The 17,838-nt window shown below is 46.1% G+C and overlaps 1 long non-coding RNA gene across 1 annotated transcript; it reads left to right on the top strand.

Moving 5' to 3' along the window:
- The first annotated feature begins 678 nt into the window (after nt 1-678).
- On the top strand, nt 679-3,224 carry LOC102256815. Its single transcript, XR_313987.2, has 3 exons — nt 679-766; nt 1,614-1,664; nt 2,573-3,224. It is a non-coding gene; the product is annotated as an uncharacterized LOC102256815 (long non-coding RNA).
- Nucleotides 3,225-17,838: the final 14,614 nt, after the last annotated feature.

The raw sequence follows: 17,838 nt of genomic DNA, 5'->3' as shown, positions 1-17,838 counted from the left end.
TAATTCCACAGTGTCTCCCATCTACCTCACACTCCCCTTTCCTTCCCTCACCCTCTCCCCTGCCATTTATCACCCGACAGCTCAATTAGCCTCCTAGAGAGGAGGGGCCCTCCCCTTAGAAGTGCCCTTCTCACTCTGGCAGAACCATTTCCATAAAGGGCCCCCTGACCCACATAGTCCTCAAACAGTACACCTAGCCCTGCCCCTGGAATTGCCCAGATCCCAACAGTCAATGCTGGGCCACTTTTCTTAAAGCAAAGTCACTGGAGAATAGCAATATTCCCTTTGGGTTTGCAAAGGCACTCAGAGTCTCCGTTATCTCCTTTATTGTTCTGAAGGGACAATAATTTAAGAGCACTATTTACAAGTTTTTGATAACAACAACAATAATAGCAATGACAGAGATGATAACCCCGCCCTTTTTTTCCATTGTAGAAACTTCCAGCCATTCACCCTATCAATCCCTTAAAATAGAGTCCTTCCTATCATGACTCTTCCCTTTTGGGACATGACCTGGGTTTCAGTGTCTAATCTCCAAGATCCTGGGGTGGTACCCACATAGAGATTTAAAAAATTTTTTTTTCTTCAGGCCATAGGGGATTTTCTGCTGAGAAGACAATGAAATCTGTGCTTTTTCCCACCCTTCTTAAGGAAGAAAGATTTCAGGGGGCACCACACCTAAACATCCTGGGCATTTCCAGCAAATCTCAGCAGATGATGAGAAGGATTGGGATAATTATTGCAGCTGAGACCTACAGTGCTCATGGTAAGTTTTTTGTTTTTTTAAAAAAATATATTTCTTTATTGATTTCAGAGAGAAAGGTGGGGGAGGAGGGGAGAGAGAAACATCAATGATGAGAATCATTGATTGGCTGCCTCCAGCAGGTCCCCTACTGGGGATCGAGCCCACAACCCAGGCATGTGCCCTTGGCCAGAATCGAACCTGGGACCCTTCAGTCCCCAGGCCAACGCTCTATCCACTGAGCCAAACCAACTAGGGCTGTTTTTTTTTATTTTGTTTCGTTTTGAAATCAGTGTAGGTGATCCATTAAGTTAGATTTGCCTAGTCTTTTATCAGTTTCTCTTGACTTGCTCTTGAGTTCTTCACCAGTAAAAATCTTTAGTGAAATAATTGTGTATGATTATGGGATGGTGTCTTAGTGAGTGAGTGAATTATTGACTAATTGACTGAATGAATGGCTATTATAATCTATTAGCCTCATGACCACATGAGTCCATGGAAAGTAGACTCACCAGAGTCAGGAGACCTGGGCCCTAGCCTTGGCCCTGTTGTGAACTCAGCCATGTGATCATAAGCAAGTCACTTCTGCAGATTGACACTTGTTTTCACCACATGTAAAATGAAGGGTTTGGACTAGACCAGTGCTTCTCACACTTCCAGGTGAATATAGATCACCTTGGGGGAGGGGGGGCTTGTTAAATGCAGATTCTGAATCAGGAGATCGGGGTGAGGTCCAAGATTCTTCATGTCTAACAAGGTCCAGGTGATGCCAGTACTTCTGGTGCATGGGCTACACTTTAAGTAGTAAGAGTCTTGCTAGATCTCCATGGTCCGTCCCTTTCCTAATCTTTAATGGCTCTATTTTTGACAGATTAGAATAATCAGTTTATTCACCACTCAACAGCCAGACTCTTTATAAAACGTAAGTCTGACTCCTTGGTGGCTTCCCATACTCAGAATAAAATGTAATTTTTACAGTGTAGTCCTGCAAAGCCCTACATGATCTGATTCCCCCAACTCCTTTACTTTCTCTGGCCCCATTTCCTACCACTTCTCCCCTTATTGATATACTTCAGCCACATTGATCTCTGCTTTTCCAGGTGTTAGTCTCTGAGCCATTGCATATGCTGTTTCCTCTACCTGGAATACCTGCAGATATCTGTTTAGTTTGGTCTTTGTTCAAATATCATCTTATCAGAAAGACCTTCCCAGATCACCATTTAAAAATTGTTCCCCACTTATACTCTATTACTCTTTAACCCCTTATCCTGCTGAATTTTCATTCATAACAAATATTGCCATTATGTATAGGTTTTTATAGTTAGCAATCTTCTTATATATTTAATGACATATTTAATTTGTATATTTATTTGATTATATGTATATTGACTCTCTCCCCTACTAGAATGTGAGCCCCGCGAGAGCAGGATTTTGTCTATTTTGCTCACTACTATCTCCCCAGGACCTGAATGGTGGTCAATCATTATTTTTTGAATACATAAATAAGTGAACAGGTTAATAGAAAAATGAGATAAGAACAGGCTATTAAAAAATAGGGCCCAACGGTGTCACTTGAACTATCTGCACCCTCTCTATCTTTAAGAAAAGCTGTGAGTTCCCAAGTCCCTGAGACAGCTGGATAGAAGAAGGAAGTCTGTAAGGAGAATGGTTTGGGGCTCATCTTAGCCACAGAGCCGTTTCTGTACTTAGGACTCACCTGACTTCCCTTTGAAGCCATTGTCACCTGAGAGAATATATCACCCTGGTGGGGTAGTGGGTCATCAGACCACCCTTCAAATCGCCTAACTAACTCTCCTTATTCTATTCTAGGCCTACCACTAGGATCCTCACCGTGATTTGGCTTCCCACAGTGACAAAGGACAGGCTGGGTCAGGCTGACCCAAATGCCTGCTACACCTGGCACTTAGCGTCTCATTATAAATCCATCATTTGGCATTCTGCTTTATCCCCTCCAGTCTCCTCTGAGTGAGTCAGCTTGCAGAGAGAGTCCCAGTAACTCTGGGTCCCTGATGGGATCAAGTTTCTGAACCTTTAAGACCAGACCCTGGACAGCAGCTACTTCTGTAATATGTTGCTGCCTGTGAAGGTTCTCAGCAGCTGGCCAGCTGGTCCTTCCCAAGCACCACCCAGCTTTACTGTAAGATTTGCTGAGCGTTTTCCCCAGACCCAGCAATTCCACTTAGAGGAGTTTATATTAAGGAGATAATTGGATAAATATGTAAAGATGTATGTAGAAAAGTACTCATTATTGCATTGTCATCTCCCCTCTTCCTCAGCTGGATGTGGTGGTGGTGGTACTTTCGTATCCAATGCTGTCGCCCGAGTGTGGGTAGCCGCTAGAGCCCCCCAGGCCCCACCTCATATAGCACCATGGGAATTAATTGATGGTGCTGTCTCTTATGATAATTATGAAGGAGTGCTAGCAACAGAGTAGCAGTTGGTTAAGTAATCTGTACCCTGGACCCAGAAGTAAATGAACATTTGACCTCATTTAGTGACGAAGGAATTAGGCAGCCATGTCTCTTGCTGGGGCCAGGAGTAGAGTCCTGGCCACAGAGCAGCAGTTGGTGTCGGTGAGCTGAGCCGTAGACCAGAGGCTGATCCAGTCCTCAGTTCTTGTTATTGCTGAGGGCACTGCTGGGGCAGGTTTACAAGCTGACCTGGAAGTCATCCAAGGTCAGATGGGCTCCTATCACTCACCTCTCCTTGTGGCCTCCCCCTGGAGTATGGCAGCTTTTCCAGCAAAGAAAGGTCCCTTTTAATTTTTAAATATGTTTTTATTGGTTTCAGAGAGAGGAAGGGAGAGGGAGAGAGAGACATTAATGAGAATCATTGATTGGCTACCTCCTGCATGCCCCCCACTGGGGACTGAGCCCCCAAACAGGCATTTTCCCTGATTGGGTATCAAACCGTGACCCCCTCGTTGATGGGTCAATGCTCAACCACTGAGCCACACCAGCCAGGCCAAAGGTCCCTTTATATTCACTTTCCCAGAGGAGAGAGTAGCCCCTCCCACTCACTTTGCAAGGAGCCTTCGCCCTGTAGTCACCCTTCTCACCATTTTAGAAGAAGCAAATTACTTTTAGTTTCCAGCGATGATTCAACCTTCCAAGGGTGACCAAGATGACCTCTCTCTCTCTGAAGCAGGAAATAACCTCCCAATTTAGCAAAAAACTGGGAACACTAATCCATCAGCCAGGATCTGACTCACTATATTAAGGCTTATTCATACAGCATATCAAGGTTTATCATGAAGCATATTAAGGTTTATCATGCAGCCATTAACATAAAACTGTAGCTCTATATGAATAGTTAAATGAAAAGAGGAATGTGATGAAACCTGCACTTTATACTCTGGATGTGCAAGTGTAAACATGAGTGCATGGAGAAATGAATGATACTTGCCAAATACTAACAATGACTATATCTGGATGGTGCTATTTCTGATCTTTTTTATACTCCTCTGTATTATTTGAAACGAGTGACCCGGTGCACAGATTCGTGCACATTGAAAGGAAATTAATTAGAAGGTGGCCCGGTGGGGCAGGACTGCTGGATGTGCAAGTGTAAACATGAGTGCATGGAGAAATAAATGAACGATACTTATCAAATACTAACAATGACTATATCTGGATGGTGATATTTCTGATCTTTTTTATACTCCTCTGTATTATTTGAAACGAGTGACCCGGTGCACAGATTCGTGCACATTGAAAGGAAATTAATTAGAAGGTGGCCCGGTGGGGCAGGACTGGGCTAGATGGGCTGGACATGCCCTGGAGCCAACCTCCTGTGGTCCCTGCCCAGTGTCTGTGGAGTGAGCGGGGTCCCTCCAGCAAGTGGGTCCCTCAGCCTGGCCTGCAGAGATAGGGCGGAAACTGGCTTTCTGACATCCCCCAAGGGGTCCCGGAGTGCGAGAGGACACTCTGCAAAGTTGCTGTTGTACAGGGTGTGGAACGCAAATGCAAGTGTGAAGTAAACCAGATTTGGGCCAACAGTGCACCAGCAACAACATGACCCACGACCAAAGGTGGACTTGTGTGGCCCCGCAAGGACTTGGGCTCCCTCCTCTCTGGTTTCAGGGTGTGTCACCTGAGAACCATCACTGCCAAGTCACTGCAGCTCAGCAACTCCTGCGTTGAGCGTCTGCCCCCTGGTGGTCAGTGCACATCATAGCAACCGGTTGGATGTTTGAACCCTTAGCATATTAGCCTTTTATATATATAGATTTTATAATAAGAATGTTCATTTTATAATTATGAAAAACTACTTTCAGTTTGGAAGAAAAAATTTCATTCAATTTGATATATTTTATCATACAAAATGCTGGCGTAGTGGCTGGCACAAGGTACCATGGAAACACAGGGTTGAGAGTGGTCTTAACCCTGCCTACCATTTGCAGGATCAGCATGCCCTGGATTAGATGACCTCTATGGTAGGTCTTCCTATTTCAAGAATCTATGATTCAAAGACGCCAAACAGTATCTCTAGATCAAAACTATTTATAAGAATCATTTCCTTCATAATGAGTTGGAACTTCCATTAACTGCTTGTGTGTTTAGATGACATCATCTCTGAGATTTATGTGACATGACTCCTTTTCCTTGATGTTATCAAGGAGTTTCAGCAGTTGAGTTCCTTATGTTTCTTTGTGTTTAAATGATATCTGAAGAAGCTGTCATTTGTCTAGGTTTAATTGTTTCCATTATTTTTTTCCTGGTAAGGTTCCAGATATTGCTGGGCAGATTTGATCATGAGCCCAGCAAAGATACTGAGAGATGAAACATGTCTATAAGTTCCAAGTTTTAGCCCAGATCTTTCACTTTTTAGCTGTGTGTCTTTGAGTTAATCACATCTCTCTGGGCCCTGCTTTTTTTGTTTGTTTTGTTTTGTTAATCCTCACCTGAGGATATATTTTCTATTGCTTTTTAGAGCGTGCAAGGGAAGGAGGTGGAAGAGAGAGCGAGAGAAAGAGAAACATCATCAATTGGTTGCATCCACACACACCTGGACTAGAGCCAAGGATTGAACCTGCAACCCCAGTATGTGCCCTTGGCCAGGAATCAAACCTGAGACCCCTTGGTGCAGGGGGTCTATGCCCTAACAACTAAGCCACACTGACCAGGGCGTGGGCCCTACTTTTTAAAAATTTATATAAAGTGGGGAGAGAAGGGAAGTTAGACAAGATGATTTTAAAGATCTTGTCCAGCTCTGACTCTATAATGAGTTTTAACTCTGAGATTCTAATACAGTTTCTTATAGTCCTGCTCCCAAATATTCTTCATGTTATCTCAGTATCTAAGTATTTCAATAATTACAGAATTATATTGAATGGTGACACCATCTTTGATTCAAGTCCTGCTTGAATCCCTCCAACACCACTGGTACTAGGTGGTCACCCTGTATCTACTACGCTCACAGGGACAAGACACCCACTTCCCCCAAAGCAGCCCATGTCCCTTTAGTCAGAAAGAGCATTTAAAAGGTGATTCTTGGCAGAACTGAAGTCTGCCGCCCTGTAGCTCCTACCCAGTGCTCTGCGCTCTGGGTCACTTTGCGAAGGGCAGGCAGAAGACACTTTTCTGTTGTCCCCAATCACTGCCCACTGAGCAGCTCCAATGACGGTGTTTCCTGACACTGATCTTGGAGCAGGGGGGTCTCCCCCTTTCTATTTAGATCTCAGAGCTCAAACATGGGTAAGCAGATCTTTACTCAAAGCTCCAGTGATGAACATGAACCAAATACAGTAGGAGTGTGGAAAGTCAGGTGTTGGGTCCCTTTTCTCAGACTTTGTCCTTTTGCCCGACCAAAAGTCTGAAGCCTCATGCTGACTTATAACCATGTGGATGTCCCTTCCTTTCCTAACATAGCTCTTCTCTCTCTCCTCATATCACTTCTTTCTTTTTTAATCCCCCGGGAGTCCCTACATCTCTCCACCCCATTTTACTGACTTTACCAACACTCTTATCAGAAATCTTCAGGTCCAAGTCCCCTCTTGTGTCTGTAAACTGTGCAGCCTCTAGCACCTCTCTCTTCTCACTCCACTTTCTGCCACTCACTACAAAAAAGGGGTGGTTCTGAAATACAATGGAAAGAGAGGGCATCCAGGATAAAGAGGACTCCCATTTCAGAGTGCAGTGTGCCTTCCCCCAAATATGACAGAAAAAATTAGACACAGCTTGCACTTCAAGGATCACAGTCTTGCAACTAGCAGTTAAATACGTCATGGAGATGTAATGCAAGGCATAGTGATTATAGTCAACAATACTGTATTATAACCTCCAGAGATGCTAAGAAACCAGATCTTCATTGTTCTTGCCACAAAAAAAAAAAATTATGATGTCCACACAAAAAATAATTATGTGATGTGGTAGAGGTGTTAATTAGCACTATGGTGGTAATCATACTGCAATATAGAAATGTATCGAATTAGCACCTTGTATACCTTACATTTATTTAATGTTATATGTCAACTAGAGGCTTGGTGCACAAAATTCATGCACGGGTAGGGTCCCTAGGCCTGGCCGGCTATCAGGGCCAATTGGGGACTTCTGGCTGCTGGCGGAGGCCTCCCTTCCCCGGCTGCCAGTTGCCAGCTGCCGGCCGGGGCCTTCCTTCATTCCACGCCACCCCCTGGTGGTCAGCGCACATCATAGCGAGCAATCGAACTCCCAGTCTCCAGGTCGAATTCCCAAGGGGACAATTTACATATTAGGCTTTTTTATATATACTAGAGGCCTGGTGCATGAAATTTGAGCACGGGTGAGTTCCTAGGCCTGGCCAGTGATCAGGGCTGATCAGGTTCCCTGCCTCCCCACCGCCTCCTTCCCTCGCTGCCTGCGTGCCGCCACCGCGCAGTTCCCCACCTCCTCGCCTCCTCCTTCCCTTGCTGCCCACGCACCGCCACTGCATGGTTCTCCATCTCCCCTACTCTCCAACTCCCCCACTTCTCCTTCCCTCGCCACCCACGTCCACCACCACCCACTCCCAGTTTCCCCTCCCAGCCCGGGGCCCAGCCCTGATCGGGCAATCGGGGCCTACCGGCTGGGGGGAGAGGCCAACTGCCACCAAGGAGGGCGGACGGTGGGCAGATTGGGGCCTGCTAGCCAGGGGAGGGACCCGGGAGATTGGCTGCTGGCCCTGAGGAGGGAGCCAGCCCTCGGCCCCCCTGGGAAAGGGGCCGTGTCCGCTGCCACCCACTTCCGGTTCCCCGTCCCAGCCTGGGGGCCTGGGCCCAATAGCCTGATCAGGGCCTGCCAGCCTAGGGGAGAGACCAGGAGGTTGGCCGGCAGGCCCCACCAGTGATCAAAGCCTGTGGACTGGGAGCAGCTCCTGCGTTGAGCGTCTGCCTCGTGTTGGTCAGTGCACATCATAGTGACAGATCCTTCCGGTCATTCCAGTTGTTCGGTCGTAAAAGTCACTTAGATATATATATAATCTCAATTTTAAAAACAGACAGAAAAAGGGACTAGTTAACCTGTAATGGGTCTACATAAGTACTTCATATTCCTTTTGTCAAAAATAATTTTAATCTTTCCTTTTGTAGAGAAACATAAATCCCTCTGCCTTCTCAGCCCTAAGTTTTTGTTACAATGTTCTCTTCCATTAACTTGAAAAAATTATGCCTACATACTCCTGCCTAATTCCTGGGTTCCTCTATTGGATAGAAAGGTGAGAAATTGGAGGGTTTTGTAGAGAGGAGTTTCTAATTAGTCAGGATTCAACTAGAGAAGAGAAAGTAAGATATATATATATATATTAATATATTAATATATTAAGAGAGTCATTGCAAGGAATTGGCTTATGCGATTGTGGGGGCTGGCTAGGAAAGTCTGAGATCCACAGGGCAGACCTTCAGGAGAGGTAGGCTGGAACTCTCGGTAGATTTCTTCTTCTCCAGGGAAGCCTCAACTCTGCTCTTAGACCTTTCATCTGATTGAAACAACTGATTACTAGGATAATCTCCCTTACTTAAAAACCCATTAAGGACTTCAATCATATCTAGAACATACTTTCACAGTGTTTAATTGAGCAATTTGTAGTCTAGCCAATTTGACACATTAAAAAAAAAAGACCCCCACATCCCTCAAATACCTATTTCGGAACTTTGGGAATGACTCATTTAAATATAATATATACATTTATGCTTGTTTCATTTTTTCTATTTCTTTTTAGAAAAACAAATAGAAAGTGTGCCTTTTAGAAAAACTAATAGAAAGTGTGCCTTAATGTATCAACTTTCTTTAGAAATGTTCACATCCTTTACCCAAGACAGTGCCCCTTCTTTGTCTGTTAATAAAGAGGCATGTGGACTCCAAAGTATCTGGGTGGCAGTCCTAACGTCCAGCTCAATGGGATCATTGTGTTTTTTTTTTAATATAGTTTATTGATTTCTTACAGAGAGGAAGGGAGAGGGATAGAGAGTTAGAAACATCGATGAGAGAGAATCATCAATCAGCTGCCTCCTGCACACCCCCTACTGGGGATGTGCCCGCAACCAAGGTACATGCCCTTGACCGGAATCGAACCTGGGACCTTTCAGTCCGCAGGCCGACGCTCTATCCACTGAGCCAAACCGGTCAGGGCGGGATCACTGTATTTTTGATGGAAGCATTCCTCTCTTTGGAACTAAGACCTTTAGACCAGCAGAGCCTAGGGTCACAAGAAAAGAAAGCAGAGCTTTTGCTATTGAATCATTTCCACCCATTAGTTTCAAACCCATGAATCCTGGCTATGGGAGAAACAGTGCCACATATTGGATTCTGATTTAGAGAATACACAGCATCTTAGAGGACACTGGGCTGGGGCAGTTATGAGATATTGCCAAGTAGCTGGTGCTATCACTGAGTCTTCAAAAGGCCATTCCACCATTCTGTCAAGCCAGCTGATTCAGGATGATGAGGAACATGTTAAGACCAGTGGATTCCATGAACATATGGTCATTGCTGCACACCATTGGCTATAAAGTGAGTTCCTTGATCAGAGGCAGTGCTTCATGGGATACTGTGATGGTGTATAAAGTATTCTGTACATCCACATTTGGTAGTTTTGGCAGAATCATTGTGTGCCAGGAATGCAAAACCATATTCTGACTAAGTGGCTATTCCAGCAAGAGCAAAGTTCTCACCCTCCCATGGTGGAAATGGTCCAAGGTAATCTATTTGCCACAGGTAACCAGCGGATCACCCCAGAATCACATCGGGAGCTCAGTGTTGGTCTCTGCTGCTGGCAGATGGAGCACTCAGCAATGGCCATAGCCAGATCAGCACTGTAGAGTGGAAATCCATGTTGCTTAGCCCATGCGTAGCCTCCATCCCTGCCACCATTCCCACTTGGTTCTGTTTCTCTGGAGAATCCTGACTAATACAGAGGGGAAGAATGAGAGGGACATTCAGAAGAAAGAATAGACAAGTCTTGGCATTTAATAAAATATAGATTTGCGACAGGGGAAAGAGACAAGAATAATTCCAAGGTTTTTTTCTCGGAGACCCAAACAGAGGAAGTCAGAGAATGAGTACATTTGGAGGAGAAAAGAGGGCATCTGATTTAGCCAGTCTGAGTTTGAGAGGCATGGGCTACATCTAGGGGCGGATGTATAGGTTCCTGGAGGGAACTTGGGACTAGTTCTTGGAAGATTGATCTCGTCATGAGAAAAGAATGGGAGTCTCTTAAAAGCAGCAAGAGAAAGAAAGTCAGTTACCTACAAGGGAGTACCCATACGACTGTCAGCTGATTTCTCAACAGAAACTTTGCAGGCCAGAAGGGAGTGGCAAGAAATATTCAAAGTGATGAATACCAAGAACCTACAACCAAGATTACTTTATCCAGCAAAGCTATCATTCAGAATTGAAGGTCAGATAAAGAGCTTCACAGATAAGAAAAAGCTAAAGGAGTTCATCACCACCAAACCAGTATTATATGAAATGCTGAAAGGTATCCTTTAAGAAGAGGAAGAAGAAGGAAAAGGTAAAGATACAAATTATGAACAACAAATACACATCTATCAACAAGTGAATCTAAAAATCAAGTGAATAAATAATCTGATGAACAGAATGAACTGGTGATTATAATAGAATCAGGGACATAGAAAGGGAATGGACTGACTATTCTTGGGGGGGAAAGGGGTGTGGAGGATGCGGGAAGAGACTGGACAAAAATCGTACACCTATGGATGAGGACAGTGGGTGGGAGTGAGGGCGGAGGGTGGGGTGGGAACTGGGTGGAGGGGAGTTATGGGGGGAAAAAGAGGAACAAATGTAATAATCTGAACAATAAAGATTTAATTTAAAAAAAAAAAGAATGGGCGTCATCTCTGTAGGGAGGGTTGAAATTTTAGAGTGGTAATATTTGTAGATGATTTCAAAGACTCTGTCCAGCTTTGACTATGATGAGTTTGAATTGTGGGATTATAGTAGTCCTGAAAGGGCGAGGGCTAGGCCCTCCATCTTGCCCCAGGGTAAGGGCTAGGCCCTCCATCTTGCCCCAGGGCAAGTGCTACGCCCTCCATCTTACCTTGGCCATGTTGGCAAGGAGGAGCTTCTTCCCGGAAGTCTAAGCCTCTGCTAGCCACACCCAGGAACAAGACACCGACTTGCGCCTGGCCAATCGGCAAGGCCACAGCCCTTTCTCCTCCCCTTACTCCAACCCCCTATAAAACCCCTCTCCACACAGAGTTCTCTCTCTCTCTGCTTCCTATCGCTGCGTCGGCAAGGTGGGGGAGCCGAGCTAGCTCGAATAAAGACTCTTATGCTTTTACATCGGACTGGCTGGCTCCCTGATGTGGTTTCTTGGGGATCCTGAAATCTGGGCATAACAGTCCTTGTTCCAAATATTCTTAAACTTATTTTGGTGTCTAAGTCATTCAATTATTGCAGATTTATATTGTTGAGCAGTGCCTCAGAGACCACTGCTGGAATTGCTCCCACACCAGCCCTGCTGTCTGCTAACACCTACAGGGACAGGAAGTTCACTCTCTCCAAAGACAGCCCATTTCTCCTTGGTCAGAAAGAAAAAAAAAAGCAAAAAGATGATTCTTGAGAGACGTTCAGGGTAAAAAGGGGTTAAGGAGGAAGATTTGCCAGCAAAATAGAGAAAGAAGTAGGCAGACCAAAGAGGAACTAAGGGAGGTTGGTATTAGGGAAGTCAAAGGAAGGGTAGATCAAGAAGGTATAGGGGAATTACGACTTAGGGCCCTGGAATTAGATGAGGAAGCCCCCTTGGAGGCTGGCTGCCATACCTGGTGTGACAGAGGTCAGTTGAAGCCAGATTGGAGCAGTACTGACAGAATGCTAAAGAGCAGGCAACTGGCAGAGGCCCGAGCCTGACAGAGGTGGCTCACTGTCTTAGCTATTCCAACCAAGGGGTCTGTCTACACATGGTGTTCTTAGTCTATCAGATTTTTCATCAGCCCAAATAACCTTCCTGGGTGGAGAGTTTATAGCTTCCTGAAAGGGAAATATCAGAGGAGACCTTCAAGGCAAAGCCACACAAAGCCACTTTGCTGGGCTGGACAAACTCTTTGCTTGCTACACGTCTATGGGTTACACAGTTTCTAGGTACACAATGCCTGTGGCTGCTAATGACTTTAGAGTTGAGTGGGCCGGGGTAGGGAAACAATAGCAGGGTTTCAGAAAGGATTCTCTGCTGAGCAAAGTGAAATTGACGTGACATAGTGGATTTGGATGAAAACAGTCTTCTCGCTCTTTGTAAACAGAAAGCCATAAATATGTATGTGTGGTGATGTGCAACGCACGGGAGGAGCCAGCAGGAGTTTCCACTTTGGCACCTTATGGTTTCATGCTCGCCTGCAGCTGTTCCACTGACCCACAGGACAACTGCAAGCCTAACATTTTTCCTTCTCATCACCTCCTCCACCCCCTGGTGGGAGCTTTCCTGCTATTTTGCCTTTCCGGATGGAATGGTACAGCGAGGGACAGCTGAGATAGCTCATGCCTGAACAAAAGAGCAGGGAAAACCAGTGGGAGAAGAGGTGAAAGTTTTACTGGACAGGGTCTAAGCGGGTCTGCCTAGGACCAGCAGATAGTGCGTGGGTTCTTTGTGTAGAAAAGTTTTCACAGTACGACGAGGTGATTTTGAGAGAACATTTATTAAAGCTGGGGACAGTAAAACAAGAAAGGCTGCCTTAGCTCTCTGGGAAGTCAAAGAAGAGGGGTCCCTGGGGACAGGTTCAGGGGATTAGCCTTGGACGAGCTGCCACTGCCCATGGCTCCCCTGGTTACAAGTCTTGTGGGGACTCTTAGAGCTTAGGAGATGCATGCCTGTGGGTGAAGTAGAGAGAGAAGAAGAGGGAAAGAGAATGCATAGGCTGCTCCCCAGAGGGAGCGAGCAGCCTGGGTCCTCTGTCCTGAGGCTCTTATCTCTCTCTTACAGGCAGGGATCTTAAGGGAGGTTTCCGAGGAGGATTTCAGCAGAATATTCATCAGTTTTCCAGGTGTGTTCTTTCAGGGTCCTGGTCTCTACAGATTGGTTAGTGCTAGGACAGGAGGCTGTTAATCATTGCAGCTGGTCCTGGTGTTGCCCACCTGGTTTTGCTGCTTTCCTGGGCCTGGAACTGAGGCCTAGATGTTATCTCTAGGGAGGTGACCTTCTATAAGGTCACCTGGCTATAAATTGCTCAGCCAATTTGTCCAGCTATCTGTCTCAGTTTCCTTATCCTACTTGTCCTGGCTTACCAGCCTATCTCAAACGGACTAGGTAAACATCGGAGAGATATTGAGGTGTCGAAAGCACAACCGCAGAGCTCCTGCACTAGAGAAGTGTTGCCTAGAGTGGGCTGTCTCTTCTTCCTGGGACGTTGAGAGGACTGGAGCACGTCAGAGAGGTGTGCCTCTGTTTCAGTGGAGCTCACTGCAGCTGAAACCTGTTGCTTCTAAGCAGCTAAGTCATGATGAAAAGGAAGGAATTTTCCTCCAGGAAAACAAGGGCTTCTGTTTCCATGACACAGCGTCTGCTGTTATTGTGCTGTGTGACCAGGGCAAGTCGCAACCTTTCCACCTGTACTTTCTTCATCTGTGGATAACAATACCCTGCCTCTCTGGGGCTCGAACACATAGTTATTAAGTGCAGAAGGAATGAATAGATACTTACTGAACTCCGAAGCACCACTGGCTTGTGAGGGAAACTTTGAGCAAAAGTGTTATTTTGCTCTCCAGTAACTACCCTGGTTTCTTCCGGCGCTGTGTGGCATTAACACAGGGCCAGGGGCTGGAGGCTTGGACACCTGTTTGCTCCGCCTTGCTGTGTGCCTGGAACACATCGCTCCCCAGTGGGCCTGACACTTTAAAATAAGGGACTTAACCAGTGGTTTCTCTATAGTGCTGTCTGCTCTGGTCTTTCCTGGCCTTGGGTCAAGAAGTTGGAGCGGCCACATGGTGTACTGTGGAATGTGGAGCTGATGGACACCTGAGCTCCAGCCCAGCTCTTCAGGAGAGCACAGAGATCCCCATCCTGACTCTTCCCCCCCTTTTTTTTTTAATATATTTTTATTGATTTTTTACAGAGAGGAAGGGAGAGAGATAGAGAGTCAGAAGCATCAATGAGAGAGAAACATCGATCAGCTGCCTCCTGCACATCTCCTACTGGGGATGGGCCTGCAACCCAGGTACATGCCCTTGACCGGAATCGAACCTGGGACCTTTCAGTCCGCAGGCCGACGCTCTATCCACTGAGCCAAACCGGTTTCGGCTGACTCTTCCCCTTGACTATACAATATATCCCCCGAGGGAGCTTGTAAAAATACCGTTTCCCTACCTTACCCAAACCAATTGAGTAAGAATCTGTTTAGATTTTTTTTTAAAAGCTCCCCAGGTGATTCAAATGTGCATTCAAGGCTAAAATCACTTAACCCTTTATGATTTACAGCTCTCAGCAGAAAGAGGCTCAGGGCCAGGCACCGGCCCAAACTCCCTGTTAGTTGGCATCAGAACTAGGACTGGACTTCAAAGCTTGTGAACCCTAATCCTTGAAAAATACTTCTTAGAGGAGCACATCTTTTTTGGAAGGCAGATCCCTTTGCAAATCAGAGGAAAGCCAAGGACACTTGCCCCAGAAAAGAAAATTATAGAAGCATCCTATCTAATAAAGAGGGAATATGCAAATTAACCATCACACCATCACAAAGATGGCAGTGCCCATAGCCACAAGATGGCAGCGCCCAGTCCCCTCAGCCTCGCCAGAGTCTCCCAGTCCTTTCAGCCCATGTGAGGGGAAGGCGGGGGGAGGCAGACGTCCAGTGCAGCTAGACCCACACTCAGCTCCCCAGCCACCCAGGGCCAACCTGAGGTGCAGGCAAGCCTCAGATGTTGGCTGCCCAGCCTCCCAGGGCAGGCCCAAGGTGCAGGTAACCAGGGCCAGCCGAGGCTTGCATGCTGGCAGTAGCAGCAGCAGAGGTGTGATGGGGGCATCACCTTCCCCTGATCGCCGGGTTGCCTCCCGCCCCTGAGGGCTCCCAGACTGTGAGAGGGGGCAGGCCAGGCTGAGGGACCCCCCGCTCCAGTGCATGAATACCAATATAAGCCTAAGACTTTAGGGTCTTCACAGAGCCCCAAAGAAGACCACTGCTGGATCTGTAAGGAGTCCTCTGAATCTTAATTCATTAATAATTTAGTTGGGTGACTTCTGGTCAAGATGGCGGAGTAGGTAAGTGCAGTACTCACATCCTTCCACAACCACATCAAAATTACAACTAAACTAAAGAATAACCATTATTCAGAACCATGTGAAGTTTAGCTGAACAGAAGTTCAATAACTAAGGATATAAGGAAGAACCAATGTCAAGACTGGTAGTAGGTGGGGAGTGGAGACACAGAATGGGCTGGTCCCACACCCATGTGTAGCGGTTAAAAACTAGAAGAAATATCTTGGCTGTAGAGGTCCCCCATGAGGAGCCAGGGGAACAGCCCAAAGCCATAATCCCCAGGCCAGGGTTCTAGTGCCACAAAGAGAAGCCCCATAACTTTTGGCTGTGAAAAACAGTGGGGATTGAGGCTGAGGGAGACAAAGGGCGGCTGGAGTCCCAGGCATTCCTCTTAAAAGGGCCTGTGCACAAACTTATTCAGACTCACTTGCTCTGAGCTCCAGCACTGGGGCAGCAGCTCAAAAGGCCATGGTACATGGGATGAGGGCTGGAGGGGCAGCTTTCTCCCAGAGGCCATAGTTCCTTTGCTGAGCCCTCACCCCTGCCACAGAGCCAGCAAGCAGGCACTATATCTGAGTCTCCATCAACCTGACTAACACGGTTTGCCCATACCCTGAAGATTTCCTGAGACCTGCCCCACCCAAGGTGTTTCCAGGGGCTTTTCCGTAAAATGACCTGTCTTGGCGTATGCTGTGAACTTTTTTTTTTTTTGCAAACTTTTCTAAAATCTCTCAAAGGTTCACAAATCACAAACAAGAAGCATCTCGCCTTGGCATGCCCTGTACCTCTTTCTTAGTGGCCTCAGGCCTGGCACTAGCAGGGGCGAGCCTTGGTTCACAGCTTGGCCTCTCCCACACACCTCCAAGCCAGCACAGGTAGCAGCCATCTGCAGATCACTTTGTAGCTGATATTGGGAGCCCCTGGGCAGGGCACAGATGGTGGCTGGACTTGGCCTGCACCTCCAGGAGGCTCCAGAGCCAGTGGCCAGCTTGTGTACAGCTTCAGACCATGCTGATGTGCCACCCAACCAACTGTATGAGTGACACACTCAAAGGTTAGACTCAGCAGGCACCAGAGCCTGGATGAAGCAAGTCCTGCTCTATAGGGTTGGCCCCTGTACAGCAGATCCTTTGCTGTGATCACAGCCAGTTCCCACAGCTGATCTAGGGATCAATCCCTCTCATTGATGTGCCAAAAGCACTTGAGACTCTACTACAACAGGAGGGTGCACACAGCCTACCTGGAGGGCACACCAGGGAGACTGTGCCACTGAACCCTACAGGGAACCTACTACATAAGATCACTTTACCAAGCCTGGGAGACATAGCAACTCTACATAACACATAGAAACAAATACAGGGTGGTGGTCAAAATGAGGAGACAAATAAACATGTCCCAAGTGAAAGAACAGAGCAAAACTCAGAAAAGGAACTAAACAAAATGGAGACAAAAAATCTACCAGATGCAGAGTTGAAAACACTGGTAATAAGGATGCTCAATGACTTTAGAGTAAGAGTAGATTAACTTAGTGAGAACTTCAACAAAGAGATGGGAAACATAAAATTTGAGATAAAAAAATATAATGAGCCAGTCAGTAATGAAGAATACAAAACTGTAATAAAGAATACATTACAGGGAATCAACAGGAGAGTATATGAAGTAAAGGATCAAATCAGTGATTTGGGAGATAAAGAAGCAGAAAATACCCAATCAGAACAGCAAAAAGAAAAAAAGAATCTAAAAAATGAGGACTAGTTCAAGGAGTCTCTGAGACAACTTCAAGCATACCAACATTCACATCATGGGAGTGCCGGAACAAGAAGGGAGAGAGCTAGGAATTGAAAACCTATTTGAAAAAATAATGACTGAAAACTTCCCTAGCTAGTGAATAGACATACAAGTCCAGGAAGCAGAGAGTCCCAAAGAGGTCCACACCAAAACTCATCATAAGTAAAGTGTCAAAGGTTAAAGATAAAGAAAGAATCTTAAAAGCAGCCAGAGAAAAGCAGTTAGTTACCTGCAAGGGATCTCCCATAAGAATGTCAGCTGATTTCTCAACAGAAACTTTGCAGGCCAGAAGGCAGTGTATGAAATATTCAAAGTGATTATAAGCAAGGACCTATAACCAATATTATTCTACCCAGCAAAGCTTTCATCCTATCTAATAAAAGAGAAACATGGTAATTAGCCATACCTCCGCTACCCTTCCCATTGGCTAATCAGGGCGATATGCAAATTAACTGCCAGCCAAGATGGCGGCCGGCAGCCAGGCAGCTTGAAGCGAACATGAGGCTTGCTTGCTTCAGTGATGGAGGAAGCCAACGTTCCCTGCCAGCCGCTGCCGGCCTCTGAGCTTGCAGTTTGAAACATTGTTACAAATATAGAAGCTAAATAAAACCCCAGAAACCTGCTTTCAGCC

This window comes from Myotis brandtii, unplaced genomic scaffold, assembly GCF_000412655.1.
Source record: "Myotis brandtii unplaced genomic scaffold, ASM41265v1 scaffold4, whole genome shotgun sequence".
In the NCBI taxonomy this organism is placed as follows: domain Eukaryota; kingdom Metazoa; phylum Chordata; class Mammalia; order Chiroptera; family Vespertilionidae; genus Myotis; species Myotis brandtii.
The sequence above is the reverse complement of the archived record's forward strand: the minus strand, read 5'-3'. Positions and strand labels throughout refer to the sequence as shown.